This window comes from Pinus tabuliformis, chromosome 9, assembly GCF_031772625.1.
Source record: "Pinus tabuliformis cultivar Carrire ecotype Pingquan chromosome 9, CPIR1, whole genome shotgun sequence".
Classification (NCBI taxonomy): domain Eukaryota; kingdom Viridiplantae; phylum Streptophyta; class Pinopsida; order Pinales; family Pinaceae; genus Pinus; species Pinus tabuliformis.
This window is the reverse complement of record NC_142307.1, coordinates 768,673,502-768,691,031: the sequence shown is the minus strand read 5'-3', so window position 1 is coordinate 768,691,031 and position 17,530 is coordinate 768,673,502. Positions and strand designations below refer to the sequence as shown.

Here is a 17,530-nt window from a genome sequence, read left to right as displayed (position 1 = left end):
TAAATGCATGAGAGGGGTTTAAATACTAATCTATGAAAATAAAAATAGAAATTACAAAAATAGATGAGGAGGTTTAAATGACTTGCCTCATATTAAGCAAAAATAAAAAAATAAAATAAAATAAAATATGCCTATGACTAATCCTGCATTTGATCTTTGAGATCGCAATGATTTTCTCGGTGGAAGTAATCAGGCCCCTCAGGGTCATCCATTGGCTATGTGGTTTCACTAGGTATTACCAATACGCTCCCCAGTTCAACCTGGTCACTCGTCTAATTGCCTATTCCCTTTCCTCTGCCGCCTGTTTCCATATTGCTTGAAGTTGTTTTGCATTTGGAAGAAAGCCAGGGGTGGCTTCTGCTACCAAATTAGCATTGTGTAAATTCTCATTCACACACTCAATGGTGCTGCTTGCTACTGCGGCCACATCCTTCATTGCTTATTTTTCCTCTCTGAGCCAAGAATCCCAATTCACAAATAAGATTTCTTTATGGGATTCATCTAATTTTGGCATATCTTCTTTTTTCTCATTCTCGTATTTCTGCCAATTTAAGAATTTTGAAACTTTGTTAAGAATTGCATCATATTCAATTCACAATTCCACAACTTTATTTGTTATGTTATCGCTCATTTCGCAGTGATAATTCCACTGCGAAATATTTTGGCATAATAACTCTTTCTAGTGTAAAACTTGGGAATTGAGGCCAAGCGCTTCTGTGACAAACTGTTCAATCTTTAGGTTATCTTTATGCAGTTTTGTTATGCTCTGTAACTGTGCTTCTTTACCTGCTAAAATTCATTGATGTGCTATCTACATTTGCTGAAACTCCTACTGAAGTTTAGCCAACTGCCTTTCTTTCTGTTGGTTGGTACTGGCCTACTGTAACCACTGTTCTAATAAAAAAAATTGTCTTCTTTTTCTTTGAGTAGCAGTTGTACCTCTGTTGCCTTGTCAATGGTCGCTGAAGCATATGCGCCTGTGAACTGGGAGAGTCTAGTGAGGTTAGCTGATGGATCTATGGATGGGTCTTTCCTTAGGAGTGAGCATGGAATCCAACTTTCTTTTCTTTCTCTATCTTTTAACGACGACTTTGTGTTGAGGGCTGTAGAATACAACTAGAGGTGGACTTCCCCTATTATCAATACAATCTCAAATGTGGGAGTAATGGGAATGTGCTATGGTTCCTGAATGCTAACAACTCCTCCTGTTACAATTTCTGTGGTCATTTCTTGTTGGTTTGTTGGTGGCTTTGTAATTTGTTCCCCCGTGTTGAGTCTCTTATTGAAATTGTCCCATTCTTCTTCTAAATCGATCACAAGCAGCTTTACTCACTGTGTAAGGGAAGTTGAGGTTTCGGCTTGTTTTATGAGCGAAGTTTTCTGATCTGACTTTGCTGTGGACTGGGCTACGTCTTTAATTGATTCCTCACTCTTGCTGTGTTAATTCTCTGATGTTTTCTCAAATTGTTCGACAGGCTTTTCTGCGGACTCATTTCCAGAATTTGTTTTGGATTTTTCCTTTTAGTCCCCATCTATGCTTGCACTGGGAGTAGGATCTCTCATTAGCTCAATGAGTATTTGGTCCAATGGGACCTTATATAATCTCCTTTCCTGTAGTTATCAAATGTTTGGAGACCTTCTTGATCAAAAAGTATTTGTGCCATATGTTGTACTTCTTTGAAGGTGTTTTTCTGTAGGAAAACATCATCAAAGAGGTCTTTTTCATGGGTAAAATTTCTTATTTTTACCATTGTGTTAAAATCTTTGACAATACCAAAGGGATCATATTTTCATCCCGGGAACTTGGGTAATTGCAAAGATAATACATTGTCAACCTCTTTGAAAGCATGTCCTAATTCATGCAATGTAAATACTCCACATGTTATAGGAAATTGAGCCTAAATGCCCTGCTTGGAATCCTTCAATATCTTGCTCATCCCTCCTTCACTGCATGTATGATAGGCTATCTCTCTAGTCATCAATTGTCTGGGACATAGAAAGGTAGAACATGGGGAGAGGTAATACTGCCGAACACTCTGATATATGTGAATAATTCTTCCCTGAAACATCTAGCTACAGGGAGAATATCTACTTCGACTTCTTGGGAGAACCTAGGGGAATCTCAGTTGTAAATCCTTTTGTGAATCGAAAGCATAACCTTGTGACAAATCTTGAAGTGTGATGCGAAATTAGACTCCCATATGTCTTTGTGATATATTTGAATAAGAAGTGGATTTTGAGCAGTCCACTTCCATCCCATAAGAGGAAACTTGGAACCAAAACAAATAGCATCCATAACATAGGCGCTCATGAGAAATGGAGGGTAAACCCTCGAAGCAATACTCCTTTTTCTTCTATACTCTAAAATCATTGTAGCTAAGTTATTAGACAGGATTTGAGCCCAATTCATTATTGTAGTGTTGACAACTACATCTATTAGGGGTAACCATTCTGACGAGAATTTGGTGTTGTCTGGTTTACCAAAAAATCTACATAACATAGCGGTAGCAAAACAGAAAGGGGAACTAAGGGAACCAGTGTTGTACATACCGTTCTTATCTTTCTTGAGTCTTTCTTTATTGTTTGACCATTTCTTCATGCATTCTATCGGGTCTTCATTTTCCTTGACGAACTTCTCAACAAACTTCCTCTTGTAGATGGCCTACGACTCTGGTAGATGGTACATAAGTCTCAGGTTGTCTGCAGTAAATGACCCTATGAATTCTTGGCTTGCCATCTTGAATTCTCTATCTGATATGTCTGAATCGTCTATGATCCACTTAACCATGTTGATATAAGGAAGTGTCTTTGGTCTTGCAGCAATGCAGTGCAAGAATGAGCACGCAAGTTCAAACAGAGTAGCATCAGAAGAAACGTGTCCATCCACTGTAACTGTTGTTTCCACAACTCTCAGTTGTTCTTCCTCTAATAGTTGATACATAGTCTCCCATGTGGACGTCCCTACATCTCGATTACAAGTAGTATCTGTGAACGGGGGTGTCATCTCTGATTTCTCATAAGCGGGTACTTTTCCTTTCTTCACCATTTCTTCGGATGTCCTGCTCTGTGTGTTCTTCCTGAAAGTTACAAGCAGAGAGCAGAATAGGATAAAAATGATAGTGAATACAGAAATAAATCAACAAAAAGATGAAATAAAGGTGATAGAGGATCTTAATTCTAAATCACGTTAGAAGATATCAACTTGCGTCAAATGGACTTTCATACCTGATCGTAATCATTCTTTTAATAAATGTCCACTAATGAACTGCTATCCTTAACTTAATGTCCATCACTTCACATTGAAAGTAGGGAAGAATTCTCCTAGAACCGTGAGCCCTTTGAGTTGCGAATAAAGCGATTTTTCAATTTGCTAAGAAATATCACAGATCTCCATATCGTAAAACTTGTTTACGTTAAGACTTACTACTGTGTGAGTTGACGCAATATGCGATATGTGAGATGTTATCACATTTCGTAATATTTGCTTATGCTTTACTGAGTAGTGTTGCATGGTTGAAAATGTGATGCCAGACGGTTATAGGAGTTTTATGATTTCGCATTTCACGGATCGTGATTTCATGGGGTAACTTTTATAAGGAAGGTCTGTCATAATCATTTTGTGATGCGGGAATCTATCCTTTAAAAGAGGGTCTTTTCAAGGATTATTTTAATATTTACGACTTTCTGGGTATAAAGTTACTTTTAGGTTATTTTCCACGTGGCACTTGTTTATGAAACTCATCGTTTGTGAAGTTTTATATGCTAAAGTATGAAAAGGTAAATTTTCCATGATTTTGCAAGTTTTGTTTTGACATCTTGTTTTATTCTAAAAATAAAAAGGCATGACTAGATGCTATGATTGATTTTTTGGAAGGGTCCCGATTTATTAATGCTATTACTAATACTAGTAAATGGGGGGGCTGTTGATAAGCACAACAATAACATATAACCATTATGGTAGCTAAATATTATTGACTATAATGAACCTTTTGGAAAGGGAAATAATAAAATATAAAGGAATTGAAATACTTTAAAAGATCTTAAAAAGAAAATTGAATTAAATAAAATATTTTAAAAAAGGAAATTAATGAGGACAATAAATTGGTCAAATTAACATAGGTCAACAAGTTTTAATTGGTCAAATATATATTGACATAGAATTAATTAGAAGAAAACGTATTATTTTAAAGAAATTATAATTTATGTCAAGTCCCACTAGCACAACTGGTTGAGGATGGGTCTTTTTAGTAAGGTTACCCAGGTTCAAAACTCATGGAGGTTGTTGCGCTATACTAGGGGGAGGAGACGCGATAAAATCCATTCAGCTTAGGGATCGTGTGGCCCAGGACGGGGGTGCGATCCCCAGGTGATTTTGACGGCTTACGTGCCCTTAGGTCATGGTTACTCAAGCCATAGGTGAAGTCTAGATAAGCAAAGATCGCTTGACCCAAAAAAATAAAATAAAAATAAAAATTATAATTTATAGGAATAAGGAAAGAAGGATATTAAATTAATGTAGAATTGAGAATTTAATGATTAAATGAAATTACATTTTTTATATTAAAATTCCATTAGTGATTTATGAAAAGAAGAATAAGAAAGAAATATTAAATTTTTTTTTTAAATAAATAAATTGGATAAGAAATAATAAATAGGTTGGAATTAGAATGGAAATAAAATTAAAATAAATAGTAATGAGGAGGAGAAATTGTAATAAAACCAAAGGAAGGAAGAATGGAAATTAAATTAAATATTAAAGGAAAGGTGAAACTATAATAAAATAAAAGGAAGGAAGAGAAAGTGGGGAGTTGAAAACTAAAATATATTTATTAGGAAAATAGAAGGGAAATTTTAAAATGACAAGAGAAAGAGGTGACGAGGAGGGAGGAATTAAGAGGGGTTAGAGGTGATGAGGAGGGAGGAATTAAGACGGGTTAGAGTTGATATTAGGTGAATGGGATCTAGAGGATAAAAACTAAATAGTGGTTTTCCAAGAATGGTTAAATTGATATCCATATTCATGATTAAAGTTGTTAGGGTGCTTTTCAATTTCTAGTTGCTTTCTAATGACACATTTGGTATGGAAGGGAGTAGAGGCTAAGATTTTAGTTTTATCAAAATAAATAATATTCTTGGTATTATGGGAGTATTCAACGATACCGGATTTAACAATGTGGTCATGGTAGGTGTCAGCCATGTTCTCTTTGAGCTAGGATTTGAAAGAAAACTCACCAAGTCTATTGAAGGAAAATTCATACTGATATATACCTTCATGCCAGATCTAACCATCCCCCTGCTCAAAAATTTGTCCTTCTTAAAACCCTTGTTTCCAGAACCATTTGAATCTCCTCTTCTAAATCCTTTCCCAAAGAAAATTCCCATCTCACCAAAGCCTCAAATCTAATGGATACTCCACATCTCAAATCAACAAGGCCTTTGATTTTGTTCTCCATCACCAACCTAAAATCGATTCTAATAAACCACCCATTACAAAGGTAACCCTTCCTGACATTCAAGGAGTAATCGACCATAAATAAAAAATTCTTTCTAAAAAGAACATCAAGGCCTTTTTCTAACCCCATAAAACCCTCAACCAACTTTTTAGATCGGGTAAGGAAAAGAAGGACCCTATGCTACGCCTCAGAGTCTACGAAATCCCTTGCTCCTGTGGAATGTCTTACATACAGAAAACTGGTAGATATTTCAATGCTCGAATCAAATAGCACATGGCTAACACCTACCATAACCAAATTGCTAAATATGCCATTTTTTAACACTCCCATACTACCAAGCATCTTATTTGTTTTAAAAAAACTAAAATCTTACCCTCTGCTCCTTTCCATGCCAACAACCTCTATGCATTTCCATACCAACAACGTCATTAGGGAAGCCATAGAAAGTGAAAATAAACCTAGTAATTTAATCGTGAAGATGGATAAAAAATAAGTCATTCCTAGAAACCCATTATTCAATTCTTATCCTCTAGACATCGCTCCATTAATATCAATTCTAACTCCTTTTAACGCAACCCCCCTCCCCTTTCCCTCCCTCTTCTCTTATCTTTTTGAAATTTCCCTTCTATAGGCCTAATAGATATATTTTACTTTTCAACAACACCCCACCCCCCCCCCCCCCCCCCCCCCCCCCCTTTTCTTCCTTCCTTTTGTTTTATTATAATTTTACCTTTCCTTTAATATTTAATTTAATTTCCATTCTTCCTTCCTTTTTTATTATTATAATTTCTTCTTGCCTTTACTATGTGTTTTAATTTTCTTTCCATTCTAAGTCGAGACCTATTTATTTTTTCTTATTCAATGTATTTTTTTATTTTAAAAAATTATTTAATGTTTCTTTCTTATTCTTCTTCTCTTAAATCACTTATAGAATTTGGATATAATTTCTTTTATTTAATTTAATCCCTAAATTCTCAATTCTACATTAATTTTATCTCCTTCTTTCTTTCTTCCTATTAATTATAATTTCTTTAAAATAAGATGTTTTCATCTAATTAATTGTATTTCAATATATATTTGTCCAATTAAAATTTTTTGAACTACTTTAATTTGACAAATTCCTTGTCCTTATTAATTTCCCCTTTTTAAAATAATTTATATAATTCAATTCACATTTTAAAATAATTTAAAATATTTCATTTCCTTTTTATTTTATTATTTCCCTTTCCAAAAGTTCATTATAATCAATGTTATTTACCTACCCTCACGATTATATTTTTACCTAGCCTAATGGTTATATTATAAATCCATTATTTATCTATTTATATGTGTCCAACACTCTTCTCATCACCAGTTCAACTTCATCTCCCTAAAAATGGGTGATGTGTTCCCCTGAGACATCAAGAATATCTGTTAACGCAGCATAGAGTTTCTAGAAGTCTTTATCAATATCAAATTATTAACTATGAAAATATCCATGATAAAATTATATCCCTCTATGGAGACAATTGTCTCTTTGAGACCATAATTTTCAAGAAGTTGTGTACAAAAATATCCAAATGAGTTGTTGACCTAATTTCTTGAAGAGATGTCGATATGCTTCAATTTTTCCAATCTTTTCTCAGTTTCATGATCTCAACAAGATCTTATCTCTAAGAGTCACACTATTTTTTGAGCTAAAGTTCATCACACCAGGTCTATTTTATCCTTTCTATCATCTAAATTATATAATCTACATTTGAAACTTTCAACTATTATTAATTATGATCTTTGGGTTATTCTTGCTTCTAATTCTCTAGAAACAACTAATAAAAAGAAAATTAATAAATTCCATTCTTATATCATAAGCAATACCATAAGAAATATCCTAGGTTTTCCTCCTTCCGTATTTTTTCTTCAACTTCTGAAAATATCCACCTTCCTAAATCCATTTTCATTACCACTCTTCCTTTTCTTCCTTCAACTATCTTGCTCACTCTCCTCGTAATTATTATCTTTTCATTTCTAACTCGAGCCCCTCATCCCTCTCTCTACCATTATTTTCTATGGCCTCATCCTCAACTACTCCAGCTAAACCCTGCACTTCACATCTTACCCATTCATCCATCCCAGGAGCTCCTGCATCATCTTACCCAACACTACCAATTTCTTCACCGAAGTCACTAGGGAAACCAAGATCACCATTAAGGATAATTTCGAGTCTCACTGGACAACCCCCCTCTGGTTCTATCATTTTTCGTTATTGTTCGACTTCTCCTTCGTCGTCGACAGTATCATTTACATCCTCAAACCATGCTTCTCCTTCACTTTCCATGTCTAGGCCCTTCGAGTGCTATGTTTGACCTCCTCCCACTACTGGTGGCCCACCCCTCATCATAGCTCCTCCAATTACGTATGCTTCTTCACCATCTTCGCTACATGATTTCTCTAATTCTTCCTATCATAAAATTGGTTCCAATTTCCACGAAAATATTGTTAACCCTAATTTCTCATATGCTTCGCTTAATTCTAATGGTGGCCTTAGCTCAAATCTTTAATTTTTTAATGATAATACTAAAGTTAATTCTAAGGTTGTGCATGATATTAATGAATATTATAATGTTTCTAATTATGATATTAATTCTAATGTTTCTAATTATTTTAATATTAATTCTAACTTACATATATATCTTACTTCTAACTTTAAATCTAAAACTGATGGTTCTTGTTCTGATTCTAAATATCTTTCTAATCCCAAATTTGATTCAAAATCTAACCCCCTTAATTATTCTAATTCTAATTCAAAATCTAACCCTCTTGATTATTCTTATTCTAATTCCAAAACTAATTCCAAATCCATTTACCCTAGTTCCACTTCTCATCTTCATTCTAACCCTGATTCCATTTCTTATCATAATTCTAACCCCAATTCTAAACCCTCCATTAATCATAACACTAATTTTCATTTTAATATCAATCCTTATAATAATTCGTCCCCTTATCTTAACCCCCTTTCAACCCTTCTCTCCAACTAGTTCTTCTAGATTAATGTGTTGTTGAGATATTTTCTCTACGGAGTTTGTTCAAGATAGATGCACTATATTGAGACAACTTCCTCATGTATTTATATGTATCATAAACATTATTTTAATAATGAAAATGAAATTCATGAGATTGAGAGACTACAGGAAACTTTCTCATGCCTTTTCCACCATGTCTAGTTTTTCTATATTTCTTATATTTATTTTATCTACAAGTGATACAAAAAGTGTTGATGATGTTGATATCGTATTGGCATGAAATTCTTGATTTTGTAGCATCCTTAACTTGATTTCTTTGATTACATGATGTGAAATGTGCTTTCTTGGAAGATCATCTTATCAAGTTGATGATGTGATGCTTTGTGATTGTGTACTTAAGCTTGATTACAGGAGCTTGATTAAGCATTCTTATACTTAAGCTTTATTATTTGCATGTAGTTGTTTAAGCATGATACAAAGAGAGTGTTTTGATAATCTAAATACAAGTCATGCATACGCATTCATTACACATGATGTACCTAAGATCTCCTTATTCAATTTTGGGTGGATCTAGGACACAAGCACCATAAAAAATATTTCTTTATTAAATATTGAAGTACATCAACCTTTCATCTTTTCAACATCTTCGTTGAAATCTCTCAAGCACAAAGTTTGAGAACTCCTTGGAGGCAGATTGTCTTCAAAATCTAGATGTTTAGTGATTCAATCTCTCTCAAAGTAAAATATTACTTTGGATTACAACAATAACTTTCTCTAAAACAAATTCCACTTATCACTCCAAATACAAAAAATAATTTCACCTTATTACTCCAAAATAAAAATAAAAATAACATTTAGCACTCCTCACCTTATATCTCCACAATAAAAAAAATTAATTTTTACTTTCATAAAATTTAAACTCCATTCCCAAAATCTCATACAAAATACTACACCTTATTACACCTCCAAAAAAATTTTGTTTAAAACTATTACACCTTATCTCTCCATCACTTTAAAATATAAGTTACATAAAAAAATTACAAACACTACTTATCTCTCTTTGATTTTTTAAATCACTTTGAAAGAAGTGAATTAAACATTTTCTTTAGACATTCACCATAAGTGAATAATGGGAAAATGTTCGTTCTTCAAACAATTCTCCTGGAAAAAGCTCCAACACTTTGCAGCATCCACCAATCAACGCTAGGTCAGCTTAGCTCTTCACACAACGGTCCAACTTACAAGGTTTCTAAAATCCTCCTCCCAAGAGGTAGTCTTTAATGAATTTGATTGAGCACCTGGAGGCATCTCTTTTGCACATGTCTTGCAGCACAAGTTTATTTGTCACTTTGTGCAAACACTTACTTCTTTGATGGATATGCACTTTAATATCCAGTGGATTCCATTGGGCCTCCTCCTTTGTGATAACTTCTCCACGTCTCTACACCCTTTCCTTTGTCCAAGCGCACTTGCAGATCATGGTAACACACTCCAGCTTCACTGGATATGTAGATTATGTCACTCTTTGCCTCACGTTTCCTTTGGAGTTACATTAATAGCCTAGGGCATTGCTCCAGCAAGCTTGTTGAAGAAATTCCCTTCATCACCTTCAACCGATTCATTAACTTAATGAAGAAAATCATCCAAGTGGTCTTAAATAAGACGTGTCAATGGAGGATTTTGTCTTCTCAGCTCTTGAAGAATTGGATTAAGTGCTTCAGAACGACAGCCTGGAGCTCTGCAAGACTTGGATTTGTGCATAAAAAAAGGTGGAATCCATTGAAGCAAGTAAGTTTTCTACTATTTTGAGTGTGTATTTTGGGTATTTTGAGGCTTTTTCTACTGAAACACGCATGATCCTTGTTGTCTTTCTAGTTAAATTTAAGTGCATAGTCTTCAAGCCTTTCAAAAATGAAATCCTAGAAGGTGGAATTGAAGTTGTAATGAAGACAGGTGTTCATGTAACATGTGGACCAATGGATGAGGCTTTTATACCATCTCAGAAAATGATAGATTTTGAATTTATACCGTGAGAGAATCCTATTTTTAGAAATAAGCAAAGTTCAAATGTGGAGAAAGGTAGAAAGATAAGATTTAAGATACTTGCTATCAAATGGCTTGAATAGCGTCGAGTATTCCAAGCACTGGGAATTTTGGAAGGAGATTTTATAGGACCTATTTTTTATCCTAAGATCTGTAACGAGATGGATTTTGAGAGCCCTTAGATGAATGCTGGGGGCGATGATGAAAATATTACGGCTAATCCTGAGAATAACAATGAGTATCAATCAAAGAATGTTGATATCAATCCCGAGCATCTTTAGGTGAATCCTGATTTGAACCATGAAACGAATTCTGAGATGAATCCACAAAAAGATACTAATGCAATGGATCCTCAGACCAGTCTTGAGTTTCTGCAGAGGAATTATGAGATGAATCTGGAAACAAATTCCAAGAAGGATCTGCAACATAATTATGAGTTGAGAACTGAAACAATGAATCCTGTGATTAATCTTGTATATCTTGAAACAATTTTTGAGACGAATCAGTCACAGAATGCTGAGATGAACACCGAGACAATGAATTCTAAGACCAGTCTTGAACAACTTCAGGCGTATGCTGAGATGGATGTGCAACATATTTCTGACACTGAGATATTGAGCTCAACGGATGGCATGAATTTTAGATACCGTCAATGTGCCGGTGAAAATAAAATATCTGCATGCTACCAGTTCTCCAACAAATGGCGTGAGATATGAATGTAAACAATGTCTCCCCTTCTGATTCCATTGCCACGATCATAATATAATTAATAGGTTTCCATGGAAGACTACCATGGAGTTAGTCAGGCCCTAAGAACTTTTGATTCTCTGATACCACATGAAGAAAACTAAACCAACTAATAATAATACACTCGCACTCATAAAATAAATATCAGAAATATAGAAAAACCAGACATGGCAAAAAAGGGATAAGATACTTTCCTGTAGTCCCTCATTCTAATGAATTTCATTTTCATTATTAAAATAATGTTTATGATAAATATAAATACATGAGGAATTTGTCTCAAGATAGTGCATCTATCTTGAAAAAACTTGGTTGAGAAAATATCTCAACAACACACTAATCTAGGAGAACTAGTTGGAGAGAATCTCTCATCCTAACTAAACTCCCTAGTTTGAGGAACTAACTCCTAATTCTAAAGATTTGTTTTATTAATTATGATTTTTGGATTTATAATTGTTTTATTGTGAGAGTAAGGCTAACAATCCATGATTAATTAAGGGATAAGCAGGTTTTAATTAGTGCTAATCCCCACTTAGCACGTTAAACGCATGGTTAGTGATAAGCTTTGGCCTTTGGTTTTGAGGTGTCGGTCATATGCGGAGGGGGTTGGCCCTCTCCTCCCCCAACCACCACATGCTACCTCTTTAAATAAAAGTTGTGCCCATTGTTTGTTAAGTCATATGGTTGTGGTATAGTGGTAAAGTGTGGGGCTTGTGTGGGTGAGGTTACAGGTTTGACTCTGCCATCTTGCCAAATAACATTTTGCATGACCTTTGAGAGGACACATGGCGGCCTGAAGGCTTGCCATGTGTTAGCCCCTCATTGGTCCACCTCAAATGCCTTTGACCAATAACATGCTGAAACTTGTCACAATCTGATTGAGTCACCTGTTGGAATATTCCTTCGAATATTATTTTTTCTGACTGGGTTGTACGGATACCTAGTCAACATCCTAGTCAGCCATGTACCCTAAATTTTCCCTGTTTGATAAAGCGTCTAGAAGTCTCTATCTTTCTCATACGAGCTCCATTTTGAGTGAAACGAGTTGTGTTGGGATCGTATCACTGAGATGGATGTGGTCATTCAGTTTTTGAGCAATTCTGAGTAATTTTATTTTTGAGCAAATTTTTGCCCCTAATCTAGATTTCTATCACTCCTTCCCACTGATAGGCTTTTGGACCCACAAAATCTTGTTATTTGATGATAGTTGAATACTATTCTCCTTCCCAAGTTTATCAATTGATTCTACTTGGAAAAATCTTCATGATAACCACTTGAGTTCACTGACATGCCTTACCTTGCAAATGGCTTGGTACTTCAACCAATGTTCTCCTTTTACTGCTGACCCAATCCAACACTTGCTAGCTGCTTGCTGATTAAACATCCTAATGTACCAAAGTGATCCCTAGGTGCTCAGAAAGTTGACTGATGGCCTTCCCACTGAGAATCATGTTCCTCCTTTGCAACACATGCATTTGATGCAAGCTTCTCCTTGGAAACCACTTTTCCAAGTTAAACCCATCTGAGTGAATTACAAGAATGAGTTCCAATATCAGTAATAACAAGAAAATAAATGACCATTCTTTTACCTCCATGGTTCGAAATTCCACATCAAGGAGAATGCATTCGCCATCTCTTTTGCTTCTTGGCATCAACACATTAAATGGTCTACAATGGCTGCAATTGTTTTTGGAATTTTTGTCTACTTTCGCTTCTTAATTCCATCATCCTTCAGTATTAACATGTTTCCCATGTCATGATTTAAGAATGAATGCTAATCATGAGCCTCTTGTTCAAGTGTGGACCTTCCAAAATCCCGTGACATCTTGTCACAAGAAACACCATTAACCTTGAAAAACGCTCATGCAAGAATATAACTTGATGACCTCTTCCTTTTTCTTCTTCAAAGCAACAAATGTCACATCGTGTGAACATCGCCATGTACTCTTACATATTGGTGTATAAACCATTGACTAAACACAAGTCAACAAAACATGCTTCTTCAAACAACTGACTTTCAAGTCAAGCAAAAGCATGTACAACAATTTGACGATTTACAACAAGAATTCCACATTCTCATGAAACAATTCGTCGCATCTCCCTTTCATCTTTGAATAAAAAATCAACTCTTCCAAGTCGATATAACATACATGCAACAATCAATCGACCACACAAGTCGACACTCATGCATGTGCAAATGATTAACATTCTCAATTTGACACATACATGTTAACAAAGCAATCAACTAACACAAGTCAATCACACATGCATGTTCAAGCACAATGACACTATTAAAATTCCATTGTTCAGACACAGAAACTCTCATGCATGTATAACAATTCTCAACGCTCTCACAAGTACAAGAATCCCATTGGTATGTACAAATACTTAAAGAGCTGAAATGACCAAATTTGCTGCAATAAAGTATGAACATACTGCACTTTCAAACACCTTCCTAGTGTAAACATGCAAGTTCAAGAATGCAACATGCATGCAAATTTGTAGTTGCAAATTTCGATCTTTGCTGCATCTAAGTGAGTCAACATAACTCTGCTTTTCCAACATATTGCTTCATGCAATATGCAGCATACTTTCAGGAGAAAATAAATGCATCCAAATAACAAGGAAATGCGTTAATAAGGCAAGATTTGCATCAATTATCAAAAGAAATGCAAGACATTAATTGGTTAAGAAATCTAACCATATCTTTCCATACCATTTCAATGGTTCTTCTTTCAGCTGCACTTCATCATGTGTATCATCTTGACCCACATCAATTATGGAATCCTCTTTTCCATTCTTGCCAAAATCTCTCTCCACCTTCTTCAAATGTCGTGGATGTTTTTTTGGATGAAGAGTCCAACACTTGTCTACAAGATGACCCTACTTATGGCAATGAGTGAAAAATAATTTCATCTTATTTTCAACATGGTTCCATTATCCAATGGACCTTTTGTTTTGAAAGTTTCCTGTGTATGGTTATCCTCTTCCAACACCTCGAAATAGTATGGTTATTCAAACCATAAAAGCAACATGTAAATTTCCTCCAAATCTTATGTCAAGATTTACCGTGTTTATCATAATCAAAATAAACTTAATTAAAGGCAGATTTATACCTTGCACATTCACCTTTGTCACCTTCTTGAAGAGGTGAATTTGATGAGGCAATGTCTCTATGCAAAATACCAACAATGGTTTCAATGACCATAGATATTTCAACATCCTCTTGTTTTCCACTTACACTAGTTGCATGCTTATGAGCATCTTCTTGCAAAGTGGGTATAAAAATTTTGCATTCCTCATGAAAAAAAACTTCACAAGCTTGAGGTAATGAATATGTAATGAAATTATTCCTTGGAACACCTTCATGTGCCTCCCTGGCTTTGGAGAATTCTCCATCATGTTGTCCATAACCAAGACCCAAATACCTAGGCCTTTCCTCAACAAAAATTGGCTCAACTATGCCTTGTGCATGTTTTCCTGACCCTTTAACTTCATAACCTATATTCATCATAATTTGGACCCTATTGCTCTAGTGTGTCTTTCAAAAGCACGAAAACATTCATTTTGAGAGGAAATTGAAGATAAATTTGAATTGCATACCTCATTTTCATCCACATACATGGCTAGGGTTTCCTTGGCATCATGGAGTTGAATCTCCATCTCATGCATCTTTTCAAGAAGCTCTTGCTTCTCCTCCTTCATGACAATCAACTCCTCTTGAAGTATAGTGTTATCCTTCCTATCTTCATTCATCTCTTGCACCATATCTCTCATTATGATAAGCTCTTGCAACATCTCTTTATCAAAAAGTCTTGCTAAGGAAGATGGATTAGAAACATCACTTGTTGAAGCGGCCATCACACTTGTAATGCATAAAAAAGCTTCAGAAAGTTTCTCAGCAAAGGAGAATCTCATACCATATCCCTTCTTTAGCTTACACACATAAACTTGCACACATTTAAATTCTCCTTGCATAAATACAAAACCAATTGCTAATTTTCTAGATAACCTTGGCAAACCATCTCAAGGTTAAACTGTGATAACCTTGCTCTGATACCAACTTGATCTGAATGTTGGGGAGACTTGTTAATGCTATGCAATCTCCCTCATCAATATTAAAAAAAAATGTGTTAAGGATCGTCTCAAATTAACCAATATGTGAGGAATTATGTATCAAGTGTTGAGTGTATTTTATGAGCAATTCATAAGGGTAATTAGTTGTTCAAAAAAAATATAAAACAATTAAATTGTAGATAAGTAAAACACAACAACTCATAACACAAGCAGATAAAGGAGTTCACCCCTCCTAGGCTACATCTCCTTGGACTTACTTCAATGGTCAAGCCCTCTTTGGATTAATGGTCAATTATCTGATTACATGCACCTGCACTGCTCCAATGGCTTTGAAACCTACTCCATTGGATTCAGAAGACCCAAAAACCCTAAAAATGACTATCCAAGCTTTGCAATTGGACTTCAGCTGATCTACACTTGACCTCCTCTCGTGGTCGCCCTAGGTTTCCTTAAACTTCAACGTAGAAAAATCACATACATAAGTGTATTTCTACCTCTGCAACCTATTCCATTATGTTTTGAACATCTAAGTCATCTAGGAATGACTCCTTTTGAGCCAGAATTGGTCAAATTTTGTAAAATTTATGGTCTCTTCAGTTTTCCCTAGGAAAACTCCACCAAATCTGGAGAAACTCCAGTTAGCCCTACCAAAATTAGAGCAACGCCGAATTTATCATGCCTACTAAAACCGTTTCCAACTTAATTTGTGGTTAAATAAGGGATAAGCATGTTTTAATTAGTGCTAATCCCCACTTAGCACATTAAACGCGCGGTTAGCGTTAAGCGTTGGCCTTCAGTTTTGAGGTGTCGGTCATATGTGGAGGGGGCTGGCCCTCTCCTTCCCCAATTGCCATGTGCTACCTCTTTAAATAAAAGTAACGCCCATTGTTTGTTACGTCATATGGTTTTTGTATAGCATTAAAGTGTGGGGATTGTGTGGGCGAGGTCGCAGGTTCGACACGCCAGCCTACCAAATAACATTTTACATGACCTTTGAGAGGGCACGTGGTGGCTTCCAGGCTTGCCACGTGGCAACCTCTTATTAGTCCACCTCAAATTCCTTTAACCAATAACATGTCGACACTTGTCACAATCCGATTGAGCCACCTATAGGAATATTTTGAGAATATTCCTTAGAATATTCGTTTTTCTAATTGGCTTTTATGGATGCCTAGTCAGCCTTGTACCCAAAATTTTGCATGTTTGACAAAGCGGATAGAAGTCTCTATCTTTCTCATATGAGCTTCATTTTGAGTGAAACGAGTAGCATTGGGATCGTATTACCGAGACGAATTTGGTCGTTCAGTTTTTGAGAGATTATGATTACTTTGAATTTTGAGCCAATGTTTGCCCCTTATCCAGATTCCAATCAAATAGATCAATAAAAGCAATATGAATAATAAGAAGATAAATAAATGGCACATAACACAAGATGTATATGGGGAAAGACACTTCTCAAAATCCCGCTATCTGTATTGTATATATCAGAAATATGAGTGAAGATACAAAGCTTGTTCTCACTAAAACAATTCCACACAAGTATACTCAACTCTCTCAGCTCACAAGCTAGCCCTTGGCCAACACTTAGACAACTTTTCAACTCTCCAAGCCCCTAATCTCTTGCATAATTCCTAGGATGAATAGCCTGTATTTAGAGGGAATTCATGTTTCCAAAAATGTGCAATCCAAACATAGGATCAATCTCTGTTGCATGCATGATATTTACACTCCAGTAAATAGTACCACTTATAATACACTGTCCCTACACTCTAGTCTCAACTGGGTCTTTCTCTGAACTGACATGCATGAGTTTCTCATGAGGGAATCTCCAGTTAAATGGAGTAGCACTAGTGGATGGATTAGTGCACCAACTGACTGTTAGTCCTTTATTAGTTCTTAAACAATTTAGAACTAATTTAACTGAACTTAACTCAGTAAACCGAGTGATCTAATTTCCAACTCAATTTAAACTCATATTGGACCCCTAAAACCTAAGGAGAACATATACATGACTACAAAAAGACTTCCAACTCAAAATTCCTAAGCTAATTAAGTTAATTAAACTTAATTAACTATTTACAAGTTTCTATGAGAATAGAATTCGATTTAATTCTTAGTTTAATTCAAGGACAAATTAAACTAGAATTTCTTGTTGCCATTTCTCAACAGTCCCTCTCAACAAGAAAGGTATTATCACCTACCCCAATCCTGTCT

At 35.3% G+C, this 17,530-nt stretch overlaps 1 pseudogene; it reads left to right on the top strand.

Annotated features, from left to right (window-relative positions):
• Positions 1-10,305: 10,305 nt before the first annotated feature.
• Positions 10,306-11,211, top strand: LOC149150993 (uncharacterized; annotated as a pseudogene).
• The last annotated feature ends 6,319 nt before the right edge of the window (positions 11,212-17,530 follow it).